This window comes from Glossina fuscipes, unplaced genomic scaffold (genome assembly GCF_014805625.2).
Source record: "Glossina fuscipes isolate IAEA_lab_2018 unplaced genomic scaffold, Yale_Gfus_2 3, whole genome shotgun sequence".
NCBI lineage: Eukaryota > Metazoa > Arthropoda > Insecta > Diptera > Glossinidae > Glossina > Glossina fuscipes.
The window spans coordinates 244,634-264,426 of NW_023998417.1; the positions used below are offsets into that span (position 1 = coordinate 244,634).

Consider the following 19,793-nt stretch of genomic DNA (forward strand, 5'->3'; position numbering starts at 1 on the left):
AAAAAAAAATTTATATAAACTTTTCTATTTGTTATCTATAAAATGTATTTTTCCACATATATATATATATGTATATATGTATATACATAGTTCTTGTATAGCTTGTATGCTTGTTCTTAAGATTTATCGGTAAAATATTGCCGGTATATATATATATATATATGCATATATGCAAATAGATATAATTTTTTGGTAAGAAACTTTAAGATAAGAAACTATGTTTTAAATCATTTAATATGCTTACATAGGAGTATAAATCAAATGAAATGAAGGCAAAAAAAAAAAAAAAAAATAGCTTAAGAAAATTCCAGATACTTTTCTTATTCAGCTTAAAAGAAAAGGATTCAAAAAGAATTGAAATATGTGTTCAAATATAACAAACTAAATATTTATAGATAAAAAAATTCGACAAAAATATTTACAACGGCTTAAGTCGAATTTTATGAAATTTTAGGAAAAGTGTTCGTTTCATTTTAAAATTGTGGCCGAACTTCCTGTTCGAGCTGCAATAGTGTACCTCACCAGTGCAGTAGCTATCCACTGTGTATAACTCTTGGAGAATAACTTTGTGTCTTTTAACCGTTATTGCTGGTCTCTATCGCAACAATACATCGTTTAATCTATTCAATTGATGTCGATAGATACCTGCAATAACAGTTTTACACAGTTTTAGCAGTCCGTACACTTTACTGATCCCGATCACCTGACAGACAAGCGAACACAGGGACCGACGGACAAACAAGTTTAAGTCAGTGCAGAAAAACATTTTCAGTCGATTGATACAATGGGAAATTGAATTCGCTTTAAGTTGTTTCGGGTGTAAGTTACGAAAAGTGTTGTAGGGTACAAAATATGCAAACAATAATTCTGACAAAGGAACTTTAAATGCTGAACCTATTAATATGCTGTGAAACCAATCTTTCTTTCTTCATAAATGAATTGTCGCTCTTTTTTTTTTTATAAAATTTTATTCGTTAGACATAAACTTTCATGCTTTGCCAGCACTAGTGTGGACTCTTGAGGTAATAGGAATTTAAACCGTTAATGGGAGTATAACAACATCAACTATGTAGAGTAGAGAGAACTTGAGTATACATTCAAAAGACCTTTTTTTTTTTTGAAGGCGGGAACTTGTATTTGTACTATGGCGCTTGCTTAGCCTTTAATGGATGTGTAACGTAATAAAAATAATTGTCGCTTTCGCATAACCAGCCAATGGAAAAGAAAATGAAATGTAACTGATTCGTTACTTTGGTTTGATCTTTTGACAATAATTTCTATTTATGGTAGCGTTGTTTGACCGCTTGTTGAAGTTGTAAGTTTCCACGTGCGTAGCTGGTTCTCTCGTATTTGTGCCTTTGAAATTCTACCAGTTATACAATTACGACAGATGCAAACTTCATCCTAAGGCGAATATCGCTTTGCTACGTATGAAGACCACAGGGTTGCATTTAACTTCGCTGAGTTGCTAATAAATTCAAGATCCCTTTATATTAGTAATAGAGAATAGATATGCCGTAATTAAATATTAGAACGAAATTCTAGAGCAATATCTCCTGCAACTTGTAAAATGCAATTTTTACATGTCGAGGACATCTTCATGTCAATTGCCCGATTGTACGGATATAAAGTTGTGAAGGCTGAAAACTTGCCGTCCAAAGCTTCAATCAACAAGACAGCTCGAATAATTTGTGCATAGATCTATGCCTTTAGGTACAGCTCGGGGTCGCGTCTCAATTGCAGATTTATATCGCCATTGTATGATCCAGTGGAATTCATGTAATGATCATTCTTGTTCCCTCTACTTCTTGCACTTCACTTGTAAAGCCACATAAGTTATTTCGATCAGATGCACGCGACGCGATCATAATATTTAAAATTCATTCTTTTAGCGGGTTTTGTGTTTTTCTCGCCCTAATTTTGTTATCCAATTCGCTAAAATATTTCTTATAAAAGATATCCAAAATTTACGCAATTAAAAAAAAAACCAACAAAACGTATGCAGAAAATTTCGCGTTTTTATCTCAAGTCTTTGAACCGTAAAAGCGTTGGCTGCAGGCATGCGTTGCTACTAAATTACATCAGAATGATTCCTAATCAACTAATCAAGAATTCATAGGTATTGACAATGCAATTTCATAACATCGTGCTTTACAGATCATTGTAAAATAAAAATATAATATTATGCTTGTTAAAACAATCTCTATACATATGTGTACATAACGGTTGTATGTGTACTTTACCAAAGCAGATTTCAGTTGAGCAGTATCAACAGTTACTTATTCATGGAGGTATGTAAGCGCACAGCATTTACATGCGTATACATATAAACATATAACCATTTTAAGTCACGCACGAATACATCGACAAACGTCTTCTGGAAAAATTTTACTACTTTGGAAACTTTGCTTACGTACACCAATCTATCTAACCGAGAGTAGCGTATAAAATTCTAATATATTTCCACTGCAGCAGTATCTACGGCTATAAGTAAGTTTGAACAGTTTTATATATATATGTATGTATGTTTGTGCGTGTGTGTGTGTGGCTTGCGCGTAAAGTTCCTTCGTGATAAAATGTACACACAATAAATTAATATTTTTCTTTTCCATAAGTTGCTTTCTTTCTGTCTTCTTCTTCTTCTTCTTTCTCTTTTTTTACTGTTTTGATACGAGCTGTTGCATATTTTAAGTGAAAATTAATTCTTCATACGCCATGTTTGCCATTGTTAATTTCCGTTGATTTTATATATTTATACCTATGCATATATATATATATATATATACGCAATCTTACGCAGTCAGTATCTACAATTTGTAAGTGTGTGTATGGATGTGGGTTTATATGTGGGCGTTTGAATTTCAATTAACTTTTTAAAAAAGTCAAACTTAAGCATAACATTTTTTTTTTGTATTATCCTGCACTGCACCAGTATATACATAAATTACTTTTTATAACTGTAAAAATAGTTGGTTGTCTAAAAAGTATCTCGCATCCAGAAGTTAACACCTGATGCATTAATATTGCGATATAAACGACATAACTGGCGATAATGGCGCATATACGATCGACAAAAATCATGAGGCGTAACAGAGAATGCGATTGAAACCCGAAGAAATTCCAAGTCATAATACCTCAACCTCATCAAAGGGTCCAAACTCATCGTCAGTCAATGTCCCCTTATCCATAATTAAACCTAAAATAATAATGACCAGTCGTACATTAATCCAACTTGATATCTCTCCGAATCGGAAGACAAGTGCGATAGGAAGGACGGACGATTTTGACTTTTTACTGTTTACATATAAAAAAAAGAAAAGTTTGAGGTCAATCTCTCTATAAACGTGAAATATGTTCTCATCGTTAGAGGAGGAAACCAACCACACACTTGCGTACCATTTTGTTCCATTAGTTTTTCATATTTTCTGGAAGCTTCAATATGGTTAAAGCGGAAGACATTTTATCCGGCTTTTGGTTAAGAACATTTTTTCACAAGTTTCGCTTATAACTAACGAAAATGTTTTCTGACGAATGAAACAAAGAATAATTCAAATGGCGAAGTTAGACGTGGGCAAAAAGGCTGGAAGAATCGAATCCTTATTGCTTTCTTCTCCCGCAATGTCTGACTGATAAAGCTCAATAGTCTTCCAATCAGGTGTTTTTTTTTTGCTCCATTTCTCTCTCTCTCTCTCTTTCGCTCACTCTCTCTCTCTCTCTCTCTCTCTCTCTCTCTCTCTCTCTCTCTCTCTCTCTCTTTCTCTCTTTTCCTTTCCCTCTCTTGTCGACAGTTTGTCAACAGTTTCAGCAAGCTCACTACATATCGGCGGACGTTTTTACAAAGAGAATCATGAGTCAGATCATAAAGAAGCCAAAGATGGCGTTTTTTTAAAAGCAGGTTTTTCTGATTGCCTTAAAATTACTTGGAAACCGGTACTTAAGGAAATGCCAATGTCGCGACCACACTTTTTACTATTCAAAGCTTAAATTTCAAACATGATTGCAACTGACCTATCTTTGAAGTGTTCACGTTGTTCATGTTGTTCATTTTATCACTAAGATAAATTGCAAATATTTCTTTATGAATTATTAAGTTATCGATGCCTTTAAATAAAATCTGATTGTTGTTGCTGGTTTGAATCCAATATTGAAAATATTAAGTTAAAATTCCCGTAATTTATACGAGAAATATGCTGCAAACTAATCGTAAATCGCATTTATATTAATTTAGAGCGGGTTTTGACTATAGATTGACTCGGTTCACAGCCAATTTTTTCGGCTAAACTCACAATATTTTCTTTATTATTTCCAAATACTGATACGACATAGTTTATATTATCTCTGATAAAACAATCTTCATAATCATCTTAACCTATTGACGCTCTTGGCTAAACCTATGGACGTTTATGTGTTTTTTAATTATAATTTCTATCACTGCTAGATCCGTCAACAAGGGAAACACAAGTTTTATGGATTGCCCTCTTTGTGAAGGGGTTTTTGTGGGAGTGCAATTAAGAGTGTATGTATATGTTTATATATATATAAAATATTGTCCCTGAAAAATTTAAATAGGTTATGGTACGTGGTGTCGAATTATGCTTAATAAAGCTTAACGATGCTTAGATTTCCTGCTCTACGGTTACATTGTGCACTTAAGCACATATTCAAGAACTGCAATGAAAGGAAGAAAATAGAAACGTCTGGAATAAAAGGGATGCGATGAAATGAAATTTTTCCCTATAAAATAGTTCGGGACATCGTTGTTATCTTTCGGAACCTAATTACAGTGTACTGGCCAAAAAGAGTGATACTTTTTAATCTACCTGATATTTATGCCAACTACATTGTATATGTTACATACATACATACGTACATACATACATACATACATACATACATAGATACATACATGCGTAGGCACTAAAGTTCCATTTTACCATGAAGACACTGTATATGTCTGTCTGCCAGATTCAACGTTAAGATGGAAAACAAGTTAATTTTTGCTTTGTTTGCCTTTCAAGGTATTATAAAATATTGCGAGCTTCATCTCCAACAACCAGCGTTCTTTCCGTACCATTCCGTCAGCGTTTTTTTTCGTTAAAAATTCTTTCATTCTCCCATTCGGCCCACAATTTGATGCTGGTTTTTATGAGGCTTTATAATCGTTGTCGCGTCACACACATACATTGCACACGTACACACAACACCTTCTTTCCATATATATATATATATATATATATATATATATATGCAGGATTAGCGTTTCTTGCTTACAATCTTTCATCATTCATTCAGTCATTCATTCATTTCGCCGACCGACTATTTAGCCGCTGACGTTGCACATTTTACTGGATATTGTGTGACTATGCTACGCTTGCAACGTAATATTATTAAGAAATTTTCATTTGAATTTTCTTAGCAAAATTTTTCTCTCTCTCTCTTTTTTTTTTTTTTATAGAATTAATTTGAAATTGTTTAAAAGTTTTGCATTAAAATTCAATGAAAATTCATTACAAAAATAAAAAAGAAAAATAAAAAAGCCAACAACAACGACTACAATTTGAAATTATAAACGCAAATACTGCGTAGCATCATCATTTGCTCACACACCCATCCACCCTTAAAACGCGCATACAGCGTACAGCGCATACGGCATAGGCAAGCGAGCATTTGCTTCTTTGCTAATTGTTGAAATTTATTTAGCTTAAGCTTTGTTAACTATTATGCTAAAGCGAGCGATGTTCGTGAGGGTTTGGTTTAATAGGAAATTAAACATTATTTATACCCTCAAGCTTGGAAAGAAAAAAAAAAAAAAAAAAAAAACACAAAAAACTATTTCTTTTTAATTCTTTGCATTATCGTTTTGTGATTATACAGTCATCATACCGCCGTATACCAACATTATCGAGGTATGCTTTGTTTTGCATTTGCGTAACATCTCGTCATCGCCATCGTCAACGCCAACGCCATCAACGCATTCAAATATTCTTCTTTCATAAATTGTTAAGTGTTTTTATTTAAACTTTAATACCCACTTAAGTGATGTTGCTACGGTACTACTATGTACCGCATGCTTCTTTTGCACGCTTGGTTTTTTAAAGCTACTTAAGCAACTATTTTCATGGTTCTCTAAGCACTGAAAGCAAACTCTTGCTGCGTTCATTGCATTTCTTCTCTCAAGTCTCTATTTTCATTTTTTTTTTCTTTTTTTTCTTTTTACCAAAATAAACTTTATTTCGCTTTATTGTGTGATTTTTAGATATTTTTTTGTCTTTTTTTGCCTTTTTTACTTTTTTTTTCATACATATTTTTTGCATCATATCAAATGTGTTGCATAATTTGCTTCTCCTTGTACTTGTTTAACATATGTTTTAATGTCAGAGAATGTGTGCAAAAAGAAAAAAAAAAAAAAAAAGAAAAAAGACAAAGACAAAGAAAAGAAAGAAACGATATGAAATCCTTCTTTCTTCTTCTTTCTCTTTTTCTTCTTCTTTCTGCATTGAATGGGATATTTAATAGCGTATCACACATCAAAAGGTAAACTTCTTATAGCTTAATATGGGAATCCAAGCAACATCAAGTAAAATGAAAAAATAAAATATTTATTTATTGCTTCCTCAAAGCGTATTACCGCAATCGATCCATTTCTTGAAAATGTTTAATTCAAAAAACATGCAAAAAAAAAAAAACTAAAGTTTTTCATACTCATACAAAAGCGAAAAAGAGATGAAAGAAAATAAAACTCGAAAATATTTAAATCAACAAACAGCAGATAAAACTGACCGAAGGACAAAACGTACTTGAATTTGTCGCAAAACGCCAATGATCAGGGATCGTATAGAGCCGTCGAGCCATACAGAGCCGCTTCAAAAAAGATGCGAGTAAAAAACAAGGCAATCCCGAAACAAGAAATGAAGATCACAAATTTTGAGAGGGTCAAGGCCACGTATCATCGCTCGTAGGAAGTCGCAAGTTTTGATAAATATTCAACAGTCGCACAAGGAAAAACTTAGTCAGGGATAGACATACTCAAGAAAAATAGTAAGTAGGAGAAGATCTTTCCTAGGGTATGGACCGTTGAAAAAGATAAACATAAAAATTTTCCAAGTCGAAGGAATCGAGTGATTGCCTCAAAGAAGCTGCAGCCGAGCACATGAGAGTTGTGGTTATCAAGTCGTTGTTTTTGGATATAAATCTCAGTGCGGTTTGGCTGCACTTGAACGTAGCTGCAGTGAGTGCTCAAACGGATTACCGATCGGGCCTATATGTTATCCTAAGCTGCAGATATTCTCAATCTCCCCATATTAAGGCACATGGGGCACTTTTTCTGACTGGTTGGTCTTATTGCAAAAAAAAAAAACGTAAGATGGCCGGGATTTGTTGCCCAAAAAGAAACACGTAGTAGAAAAATGCCCAGAAAAAGAGTTGGTAGCTAGATGAAAATCTATATATCCGTAAGTTGCGTGGCGAATTCTCGAACATCTATAATATTTCCAGAACTCATTTTTTAATATTTTACGAATCAGTCCGCGCTTTAAGAGAACATAGCAATTGCAATATTTACGATTGATTCCTTTATTACGAAAAAAATATATCTATTAAAAATTTAATCGTTTTGGTTTTAACAAACTTCTTAGACATGGCAGAGACATTGACATACTTTAGGTATATGGTTGCGTTGGCTTATCGAACCATACCTAAGTTCATTTCCTTCTTGATTTTGTAACTGTATTTCCCTATAAGTGTTAATGTCCCGGGACATATATAGCCGGCATTAATCCGAATTTTAGTTGTAATGTTTAGCAAGGCCGAGTAAAATAAAGTCTAATTGAGACATTAACGGTAAAGTGCAAAGTTAGCGTAGACTGCATAGTGTAAGCATTAAAACTTGAAAAAAGTGAAAAGAAATTAAATGTAATTACATGTAACATTAAGGTGGACAAGGCTGATTAATTCCACTTTTGGACTTAGAAAGTACCGTGTCCCGTAAAGCAATTGTGAAAAATTTCAGGCTTCCAGCTTTTATAATCACCGAGTAACGAGCAAAAATCCAAAAATTATTATTAGTTGCATTTAGTTTATGCTACATTGCGCGCTTTTACTCTGACCAATTTGGCCCATTTTCAGTATCAACTAGCGTGCAGAAACTTTCAATGCTTCTATCAAAGTTGAAGATGATATCTTCGTGTTTGCGACTAGGAGAGTGTCAACAATGCACACCACACAGGCAAACAGATGCATAGGCACACAGATGGACAGACGGACGGACATGGCTAAATCAATGCAGAATTTCACACTGATCAAGGATATATATATATATATGCTTTATAGGGCGTCTGAAGCTTCCTTTTAGATGGTGTTACATATATTATAGCAGGAAAACAAAATGAGTATACGCCCATCTCACAGTGGTAGGTAAAAAAAAAAAAAAAAAGGAAACTAAAAATTGAAATCAATGGACAATTGATTGTTTAATGGATTCAATGGAAACTGCAATCACAGAAATGATAGGATTAGCTTTTAAGCAACCGTGTAAATAACTGTCAATTTGGATTTTATTTGTGTAACAAACATAGAAAATCGTTTTGATATCAGAAAACAATTTTCAAAACGTTAATTTTAAAGCGATTACAAACAATTAAACACTTTAAATGGATTAAATTGAGTATAAATTTTGCTTGTGTGTGTGTGTGTGTTATGAAACGATTTTTTTTTTTTCGTTTTTTTTTTTTTTTGCATTTTCTTTGGCGTATGCAAAAATTTCAAGAAAATTTGTTTGCTTTGCATACTATACTACGACCAGGGAACATATTCACTTTATGCTGAGAATATTTACAAAGATGCAGGATGTGCAACGATATGCATGGGAATGGGAATAAAACAGCTCAAATGACTGAAGAAGATGAACTGTATGGCAAACATGAAAGAGCTCTTTATACAAATGAAATAAATACAAATGAAATTTGGCAGAAGACATTGCGAATCATTCAGTCAAAAGGACGTTTATTTTTTTTTTTTTTTTTTTTTGCTTAGTTAGAAGAAGTAGAAAAGATTTTTTCTTTTTGCCTTCAAGATGTTTTATTTAATTTAATTTTATTACAATTTTTTTTTATTTCAACTTGTTTCAAAAGCCACACAACATATTCACAATCATCATTATATGTAAAGAAATAACATTGATGAATATGTTGAAGGGACCATTTATCCTTTTGACGTTGAAGGCACATATATAAACTGGGAAGGAATGTTAAAGACTCATTGACTTGCAAAATTGGCTAACTGAACAAGTTTGATATAAATTATTTGTAAATATTTTTAAATGCTAACGTTTTACAAGAAGCAATTGTCTAAAAAATATTAAGCCATTTTCTCATAAAGGAGGATTACGGAGTAATGCTATTAGAAATTATCGTAAATATTATAATGATCGACTTTTCATTATAAAGCATTGCAAATTAGACTTTTAAACAGCAAATTAAGCAATCGATCGTTTTTGTACCGAACAGATGTAGATGCCGATGATTCTGATGAATAGTTTGGTGACCAGTAGAGCAACAAACAAATTACATCAGTCGGAAATGTGTTTGAATTAATATATTACAGTGATATGAATTTTGGGACAGACAGACCGACAGACTGACTCATCAACTATCTTTGTCGCACGCATTGCATGTGCCTTGGCTTAGTTTCATGGCAAAGTAAATTCTTATAAAGCGAAAGGAAACACTCGTAAAGGGGCAACAAATGAAACACACTTGCTTAGGATATTAAACGAATTAAAGCTGTAATAGCCTTCAATTATCATAAACGGACAAAACAATATAGTAAAAGCAAACCTAGTCGTGTAACTAATGAAATTACAATCGCAAAAGGGAAGCAATTCTCACGTTTCTTGGCACTCTTTCAAGTAAATGTTATGTTACTTATATTTACTAAAGAATACAATGTTAGCTGCGTGCATTGTACTGAAAATGTTTTTGAAATGGTTTTGAAAACAACTAATTGAGTTGTAATGGTATAATCGAAGAAGAACTCTTTTTTTCTCGCATCAACTGATCAAATATATTTTGCATTTGCAATTAATTTTCACATATTCACGTGTGCATATATGCCTTTGTTGGTTTGACTTGCAATTTTTATTATTTTGGAAGTTTTCATTAGGATATTAAGAAAATGAAATATCTGATATAAAGAGCATAAGAAAACATATACATACTTACAAGTAACAAACAGATGATTATAAATGTATAGCTATGTAAATATGAAACCGGAATCTGAACATTTATTGTATAAAAACGACAAAAAAAAGTATTTCGTGCCCATCATTTTCCCATTTTCTGTCGGATGATTTGTCTATGCCACGCCTTTAAAAATCTCTTCGCTTTTGTCGCGAACCATCTTTTCCACTAATTTTTACAAAGCAAAGACTTGCTCAGCATTTGCATTAGCGATCGCTACGTACAAGTGGTAAGAAAGACTAGAGTTTGGTATTTAGGCCGCATGAGCTAACATTTTTCAATAGGGTACTTTTCCAATGTGTCGTGAATAGTTTTTGCAATACAGATGAGTGAACATAAGACGTGTGAAAAAGTGCCCTTATGTTGGTTTTTTTTTTTTTTTTTTTTTTTTTGAGTTTCTGGCGGCTTTTTGAACAATGGAACCATTCAAGTTACGTAGCCACCATTAACTTACTTATTACGTAGCTAGTATTAACTGTTTCACCAGACTTTAATGGATCATATCCTTCTGCTGCCTTCAAATGTAAGGTAAAGGGTCTTCTCACTAAAGCGCTTCCTTCTTGCGATGAAAGTGGACTGTATTCGGGTTTTAATTTTTAGCCCGAGTAATGACCCGATGCAAAAGCGATATATGGGAAATACAATGCTGTCGGCAAATGCTCTCGGCAAAACTCGACCTATGCAACGCTATTACAAACTATGCAGTTATATGAAACTTGTGTTCTTTGTCAGAGGTCGACAAGAAAATGACGCAGTTTGGCGCTTTTTGTACCGATGAAAATATTACAAAAGATTTTGTTATGCTTTGTAGCTTTTCTTAACTTTTTTATAACATGTGCGGAACATTTCCACACTTGAAGTTGTTTTGGGTGAATTTTTACATCTTTCTTGAGGATATTTGCCGAAGCGTTAAGCCTAGTGCGATAACTTCTCTGCTCTTAAAATAATTGTATAGTACATGTTTGACTTCTTTCACGATCCTAGCTATCAAATCTGACAATTAACTTATTGCTGCTCAGAAACCTTGCTGCTTACCCCCACAACTTAGAGAAAAAAATCAAACAATTGACAGCAAACAGTCTATCATTCACATTCACATTCACATTCATCACATTCACATATAAGACTAGGTTTTCTTCGATCATTGTCGTCATGTAACGCACTCCGAAGCACTCTTTCGTCGGACCAAACTGTTAGCAAGAAATATGAGTTGAGCGTTAAGCGAACTTCACGCCAAAGTGATGGGTGGGCAAATTCAACTTGTATCGTTCCGCAGTCGCCCTAGTCGCATAACTTAACTTTGTCCGTCTGCTGGCTATCCTCGGTACACAAAAAACTGTTCCGTGGACATAATTTTGATCTGTTTGCTGAGATAAAGCGGAGATGAACCGAAAAATACAGATATATACACAAACAATACACATAAATAAATGTGAAATTTAACGGCAATGTTCGGTTGACCTAGGAAGTTAAGGAAAACCTAAGGAAAACTAGCAAGTGACTGAATCTTTTATATCCATCACCGATATCGTAAAAAAGACAAAAAAAAAAAAAGTAAAAGAATAAAATTTTCATGGAGTGAGCGCGGCTGATTTTTTCTATTTTCAAAATAAAAGTTTTTGTCACATAGGTGTGTGGTTATTGTAGGCGTGTCCTTGGAAAAATTTAAGTGAATTCCAAAATTCTTTCCGCTAACGGAAGAATGTTTAAGACAAACATTACACAGTTATGCAGATAGACAGATAGACAAAGGGACGGCCAAGAACTTATATTACTTTACGGGGTTTTGGAAGCTCGTTTCTGGGCCTTACACTACATATCGCGTAGGTATGGTCAATTTTTTCTATTTTTGTTGTCAAATGCTACAACGTCGTCTATAGGATATGCTTTCAAATTTTTGTACATTTATCTGCCACAGTTTCTGAGTAATGAACAAAAAAACAATTCTTTATTTCTTTTGTAAAACAGAAGCGTTCTTAGTTTACATGGTAATGCAGGTGCGGCGTTTAAGCGATTTGGTCCATTTTCAACATTAACGTGCGTGCAAGAACTTCCAATGTTTCTGTCAAACTTCAAGTCGATAGCTTCATTTTTGCGGCCACGAGAATCTTTCCAATAGACATTACAGAGACGGACAGACACGCAGATGGACAAATGGACATGATTAGAATCGATTTAGAATTTAATGCTGATCAAGAATATATGCAGCTTGTGAAGTCGCGAAAACTTCCTTCCGAGCGTTGCAAACGATTTGACAAAATGAACACATTCCTCATCCATTCTTCAGCGATGGGTAAAAAAATAACCATTAGTTTGGATAAGTGCACACGAGTTAAATGCAAATATGGGTGTGTGTGTTGCTTTTCGATCACAGTGTTACGATTTTAAATGAACAAAAAAATATTAAAGTTCGGCTTTTCCGACTTTGAAACTTAGCGAAAAGCGAGTAAAATTGCGAAGTTAAGAGTCGTAAGACCATAATTTTTATAAACAAATTAAAAATATCTTACTTATAAAGTTAATGTACGTTTTACTTTTTGTAAATTTTGTATTTAAGCAAAGAAGCGAGAAAAAATACCTTAATCATGGTTTTAACGAACAGGCAAAAAGATAGGCATAGCCAGCTACTCAGGAAATCTTTAATAGAACATATTTCTATGATATTCTTAGGTGCGAGTATGAGCGTGTATGTATGTTATGAAAGTTAAAAACATCTAATGTTCGTGCTCTGGTTTATCGCTATTATGAGATTTGGAGATAATTTTGAAAATATGCAGAAATCAAAGTCACTTTTACTGCAATAATTGCTTAAGTAGCCACATATTGACGGGTTTCTTTGTAAATCATAAATTTCTACATTTTCGATATCTATATCTATACAATTTAATAATGAGATTAAAAAAGAAAAACTTTTTTTTTTTTAAATCCTCTTTTCCATTTTATAAAGTAAAATTATCATGAAATATTTCGAAAAGGCTTTAGAAGCGATTTCTAAAAATAAAAAAAAAAAAAAAAAAAAAAAAATACATTAAATATTATAATTTACGTAAATGTAGCGATAAAATGCAAAGCGACATACTGTCTACTTGCATCGATAATCAGCTCACAACAAAATATTGTAATTGACGATGGTTAACGAGGAACCTACAAATAAATATCGGCTCCATGTACTGAAAAACTAAACAAAATAAAACAAAAACAAAAAAAAAAAAAACAAAAAACAAAAAGCAAGAAAAGAAACTACGAACGAATCAGTAAAACGATGTGTGGCAACGAGCAAATAACGTAAACCAATGTTAGTAAGGTATAAATACAAAATGAACAACAACAATAATGAAAAAAAGAATCAACCAAAATATATGTTGTTGCTGTTAGTTCGTATAATGGACATAGTAGTAAGAAGAAAGCACTCACTAACAGTATTGCAGTGGTTGGCTGATTGGTACGAGTAGGTAACCTGCAGCTAGCTACGTACATGTTAATGTACTTGCACAATGTACATAACTTTCTACATAAGGGAAGTATGTAAAAAAAAATTAAAAATCTGAGTAGGGGAATTTACAAGTGCATGAGAGAACCTAGCAACATGTTGCAATGGGAGGAGCATATGGAACAATTACATGCGTCGTTGGCAAGATAGGTGGGAATGTATTTAGATTTTTTTTTTTTTTTGATGCTATTTCTTAAATATAAAATTAAAAATATTGTAGTAGAATGAAAATATAATGCGAATATTAAAGTATTCTTCCTTTATATGGTTTATATCTGATTTGCTTGTAAACGTTTATATGTACATAAATCTGGCCACGTTATTGTAAGGATACATTTTTATGTGTAAAATCATCCAATCAGCTTTCATATTTTATTTTGCAAATACATAGAGATGTATTTACACCCCAAAATGAAAAATGAGGTTACGCTAGTCTCCTATTTACAAGTTAGAGCAAACGAATCTATATATAGACGTATTACATACACTTATAGAGGCTTAACTCTTATCTTTATGTCTTTATATACACAAAAGTATTATTAAACATAATGTCTACATACGCTGGTATATAATGTTTGATTATTTTCTTTTTGAATTCGCCAAAAAATCGTATACCGTCGTGTGCTAGTAAATGAAATTCTATAAAATATATATAGTCACATATATATATACATATATATATATACATATATATATATATATAAAACATTAGCAACAAAACAACAATGTTGTATATCGTAATATTAACTCCAACCCTTAAAATAGAACTTCGCTATATATATATATATATATATATATATCTATGTACAAAACGCACGCATAAGAGGTGGAGACAAGTTTGTCGTGCTTACTCTTTTTACATTAAAGTTTGACACGTATATGTAATATGATTTCATTTTGATGCGTGCGCGTATGTGTGTTTTGTTAAAGTCAAAGCTTTAAAGAAATTTTAATAACATATTTCCTCTACAAAACATCAGTCGGAATGTACTGTTAAAATTCTCTTTCAATTACATATTATGAAGAGTAAATATTTTGTAAAATTTTTCTCTCTTCATATCATTTCAAAAGAGCTCTCATCGTCATTGACGCTCTCGAATGCAATGTGCAATTGTGAGCTTGATATAAATTCCTAAAAGTACTTTTCGCATACCACGTGACATTGTTGCACTATACTGTTCTCAATTATTTTATTTTCCTCTGTTTTTTTTTGTTTTTTTGCGATTTTTTTGCATTTTTTTACATATTCATTTACTTTGCAGAATTTACTTGCAACGAAGTTATAAATCAAAACAAAACTAAAACATGCTTTTGTCTGATAATAATGAGAGAGAAACACGTGCCGTCATTTTTAACAGTATACAGATTTTCTTAACATGTCAGGCTTACAGCGTTTGTTGTTGGTATAGGTTCTTTGTGATAACGTTTTAGCATTATTGGTTATTATTTATTTATTTATTTATTTATTTTTTTATAACGCTTTCGTGCGATGAAATACGAAAAAAAGATTTTTATTTTTTTTTTTATTTTTTTTGTTTGTTAGGCGTAGGTGTGCGTATGGCAAAGCGTAATTGTTCTTGTCAAAGTATGTAAAATTTGTTTGCAATGTAAACTGCTTAACTGCATATACACAGACTTGCACCCATTTAACGAAATGATTATTCTTTTTAGTTGCACTATAAAGGCAAGAAGAATATTAAAAGAAAGGAGAACAAGCAATAAACTAATCTTTTCTAAAGAGCTCTTACTAAGTTATGACTATTTTTACAGTATAAGCGTTTTTAGTGCATTTATTATCTTTTTTTTTAAAAAGATCTATTGTGTTCATGATGCTTTAATGCATTTAGAGCGAAAGTAAATTTTAAATTTGTTTGAGCTAACAAATAACGCATCTAAGGTTGATATATGAATTTACATATAGTTAGATTTGCGCACGCAATCAAAGTTGTAAAGCAATTTTCAAATATTCATTTCATGCGTAAGCCGCCAAGTATGTTGAATTAAGTACAACAACAACGCGGCTTCTTTCTCTTCTTAGAACTATTTTCACTTTGTTAATTCTTTCGAAAATTAGAGATCCGTTAAAGCATATAGTTTGCGTATGCTTGATAGTCGCAAGCTATCTGTCCTCCGTTTTTGAAATTATCATGAAGCGCACATTCTTAATTTTCACTTAAAACTGGAGGATTTGTCCTAAAAAGAAGGTAATAATCGCTATAAACCATTTATTCATTTTCTGTAATACATTTAGTGCCGTAATATATATTGAATTGAAGTTTTACTAGTCATCCTTTAAAAGAACATTATGAAAACAATTTTGATTTTGGGCTAGTAGCGTCCATAACTGACGAAACACAGTTGCATTTGATATGTATTCCTATAACTTCCCAACCCAAAATCTCTACACGCTTGTTAGAAGCCTTAAAAAGTATCTAGAAACTTGACTTAGTTCTTTTCTGTGTGGTCGAATATGGTCGTTATTAGATGAGAACAATTAAATAAAAATATTTTGAGGCCTCACATATAGTTTTGTGGACTAACAACGAATTAGAATAAACTGGGCGTGAAAATACCAGAAGCTTTTTCTCAGAAGGCGAAAAGTATAGAAATTTGTGCAAACCCCGCTGTTGGCGTTTAGAAGATTTACTATGAAAGTAATACCAAAAACGGGAACAAGATACGCTATTGGTTGATATCGACCTTGACTTAAGTATTTTAAAATTTCTCTTCATTCATTTATATGTGAACATGGAAAGATGGAACGAAGGTGTATTGTTGTTATTTTTTTTTTGTTTGTTTTTTTTTTTTTTAAATTCTTTAAGGATTCAAAGTATTATGGAATAATCCTTGACCACTGTTCACAGTATATCATTTACGGTAAGAAGCATTATCTATTAATTTTCGATTTTTATTATTATGCGTTTTAGAAAACTTTCTTCTAACGCACATTATGTATTCTAAATTCTAAGAATTTTTAATTAAAATCCTACACCATTGAGAATTAAATCGTACTGACATGATGTATACAGGGTGCTCAAGAAATGAATTCATATTTCCCGATATACATTGGCCTTGGCATTCATTTGCTAAATCTTTGGCAATATACTTGCACCTCTGCTTAACGGAAGGGGACAAAAGCTATTAAAGGAAAGGAGGGTATTTTTTTTTTTTTTTTTTTTTTTTTTTTTTTTTTTTTTTCATTTTACTATGACACCCTTTATATGTGTGCTTTTCCAACAGCAGTTCCGTTTGTTTGTGTTATACTAACGCTTAAATATTGTTACACAGTAAACATAAACACCAACACGCGTGTGAAATTGATGGGTGTAAGACAATCTGTAACAAATGCATCAATAACTAACACCATGACAAACTTTTATCTATCGTCACGGTAACAACAGCAAGTGAAAATAACAGACATGGAATATACGTACGCACACTTATGCAAGCAAACGTCAAAACAATAGCAAGAAACAGTAAGCAGATTAAATTGTTTGGCCTTGTGCAAACTGTGTGCTTGTCTGCACACATACATAATAAATGACCCGGCAACTGTCACAGACATGTCGGAGTGAGTGTGCATACAGCAGCACAACTAAAAGAGAGAGACATTTCTGCCAACAGCGATGCAATGCGAGAAGAGAGTAAAAGAAGAGATGTGTTTGCGAGTGTGTATGTGTATATATATATATATATATATATATATGTATATGTATATACATATATATGTGTGGAAGAGCAAAAACTAAAGTGAATCGATTGAGGATGAGGAACAGCAAGTAGATACATGCGCTTTTTCATGGCGATGAAAAAATAGTGCAACAGTAATACTTTGCGGTTTAATGTGTTTTGAGATCAAGTGTCTAAGTGTCTGCCGTTGTTTTGGGTCGATGTCATCACTAAAAATTTTCCCTAAACGCGTTTAACTTGAAGTGAATCAAAATGTTGAATATATAAAGTAATGAAGAAAAAAAAGAAAAAAAAAAAAAAAAAAAAAAAAATTAAAATGTTAAATATTTGCAATATCGTATGTCTGCTGATGTTAACTTAGTTAGGTATGTTATGTGCTTTTCAATGAGAACAACTTTTCAAAAATATTAATTTGTTTTCGTTTATATATATGTATATGTGCAGATATGTTAAGTAATAATGCAGTTGTGCTTGTATGGTTTTTGTGTTATCATTGCTTAATAGTTATCATTAGTAAAAGGTAACTCGAAAGTAGATTGAAAGAGAGAATAAGAAAAGGTAACAGAGATAGGCAGAGAAGAAGAGTTTTTTGTAACTTTACTATCAAGATATTATTTCTCTTAAGTTTATAAAAAAGTTGAGAATATGAAGCTATGTAGGTTTCATATATATATATATATTTTTATATATTTTACATTTTTATGTATATGGAATATCACTGACTGACTGACTGACTGATACATAAACTCTCTATATTAGTTTTCATTTTTCACTCTCTTTCTCTCTCTCCCTATGTCGCTTTTTCTCTTTCTCTACCACATTCGTTTACTCTCTCTCTCTCTCTCTCTCTCTCTCTCTTTCTCGCTCTCTCTGTCTCTCACCTTCTCTGTCTCTCGTTTGCGTTCTATGCATTTTTATTACATATTGCCCTGCAGAAGCACACACAATAAGGAAGTCTTTTCAGTTGCGAGGGTGTCTGGTATTTATATGGTTACAATAACAAAAAAAACAATACGATCTGAAGCAGCAAAAATGACTGTGGTTGGCATCCTATTAAAAGAGGAGTTGTTTAAAAACTGCTTTTTTTTGTTTTTTTTTTATTTTTTGCGTTTGATTTTTTTTCGCAAATTATAAATTTCGCTTTTTTCTTATATTTTGTTGATTAAAACATTGACAAACATTACGAAAAGCTTTTTTTTTTTTTTTGGTTTATATATCTATATATATATATATATATAGTATGTACGAATATACATAGATATGTATAGACGACGAACGTATTATAAAAGTGCAGTTGTCGTTGACTGCAGTCAAATGACTTTCATACCATAATAAAATTTCACTGTAAACAGCAACTGCATCGCTGGCAGCATAGAATATAGGAATATAAGTAGCAGAGGCTCATAAAAAAGTCAGCCAAACTAAAAATGTGCATACGTTTTATTCGAGTCCTTTGAGTTTGTCTATGCCACTGGACTTTAGTTGCACGCGTAATCTCCTACAGTGAGGACGCTCGATATTATTCTTAGCACTTATATCTGACTATATATATTGCCTACATAATAATAATATACTATTGTCTGTGTGCGTATATGTATATTTATTTATATAAATATGTGTGTTTGTGTGCGTGCGTGTATGCCTTTGTGTGTCCTTTATGGTGTATGTTTGTGTTTGAATGTGTCTTTGTAAGTAAATAGAAAAAAACTAAAAACAAAAAAAAAAAAGAAGAAAAATAAAAAAAAAAAATCCATTTCTTAACCTACCAACAAATTCCAACACACAACCAAGTGCAAATATATATGACAGCCTACATACGTACACACATGCTTACAAGTCATCTTAGTTTTATTTGTAAATATATATCTCAAAAAAAAAAAAAAATAAATAAATAAATAAATAACTAAAAAACGAAAAGAGTTAAGTTTGAATGTGTGCCAGCTTTTATTGTACTTAGACTGACACTATATGAGAGTATATGAGTATAAGTAAACTTAGCGCGCACACACACACACACACATACACACACACTTAAAGCCCATTTAATCGTGTAAATTTTATTACAAAAGTTACTAAAAGTGAGTCATGTGATAAAGTAAATAAATAAACAATTTTTATTGTATACTTTACACTTTTGTTATATTTTTTATTACTTTTATTCTTAATATTTTTTATGATTTGTACACGAAAACTAAGCATTATACATAAAGTGTTAAGGAAAAGCATAAGAGCATATAATAAAATGACAAAAATTTAGTGTAATAAGCATGAAAATAAACCGGCGTTCCTTAGTTAAGTAGATAGTCTCGTGGTTTTCTTCATTTTGAACATTTCAAGTTTAAAGCCAAATTTATTTATGTCTCGTAGTCTTATTAGTG

General features: G+C 32.1%; 1 protein-coding gene across 7 annotated transcripts in view; it reads left to right on the forward strand.

Annotated features, from left to right (window-relative positions):
- The window catches only part of LOC119634971 (sex determination protein fruitless), a 441,512-nt gene that overhangs the window by 40,870 nt on the left and 380,849 nt on the right, over nucleotides 1-19,793 (forward strand). The window contains exon 1 of one of the 7 annotated variants that reach the window (XM_038029441.1): nucleotides 19,478-19,493. The exons of the other annotated variants lie outside the window; for them this stretch is intronic. The gene's annotated coding sequence lies outside the window, so the exon portion shown is untranslated. Of the gene's footprint in view, nucleotides 1-19,477; nucleotides 19,494-19,793 lie in introns of those variants that run through there. 7 annotated transcript variants of the gene reach the window in all.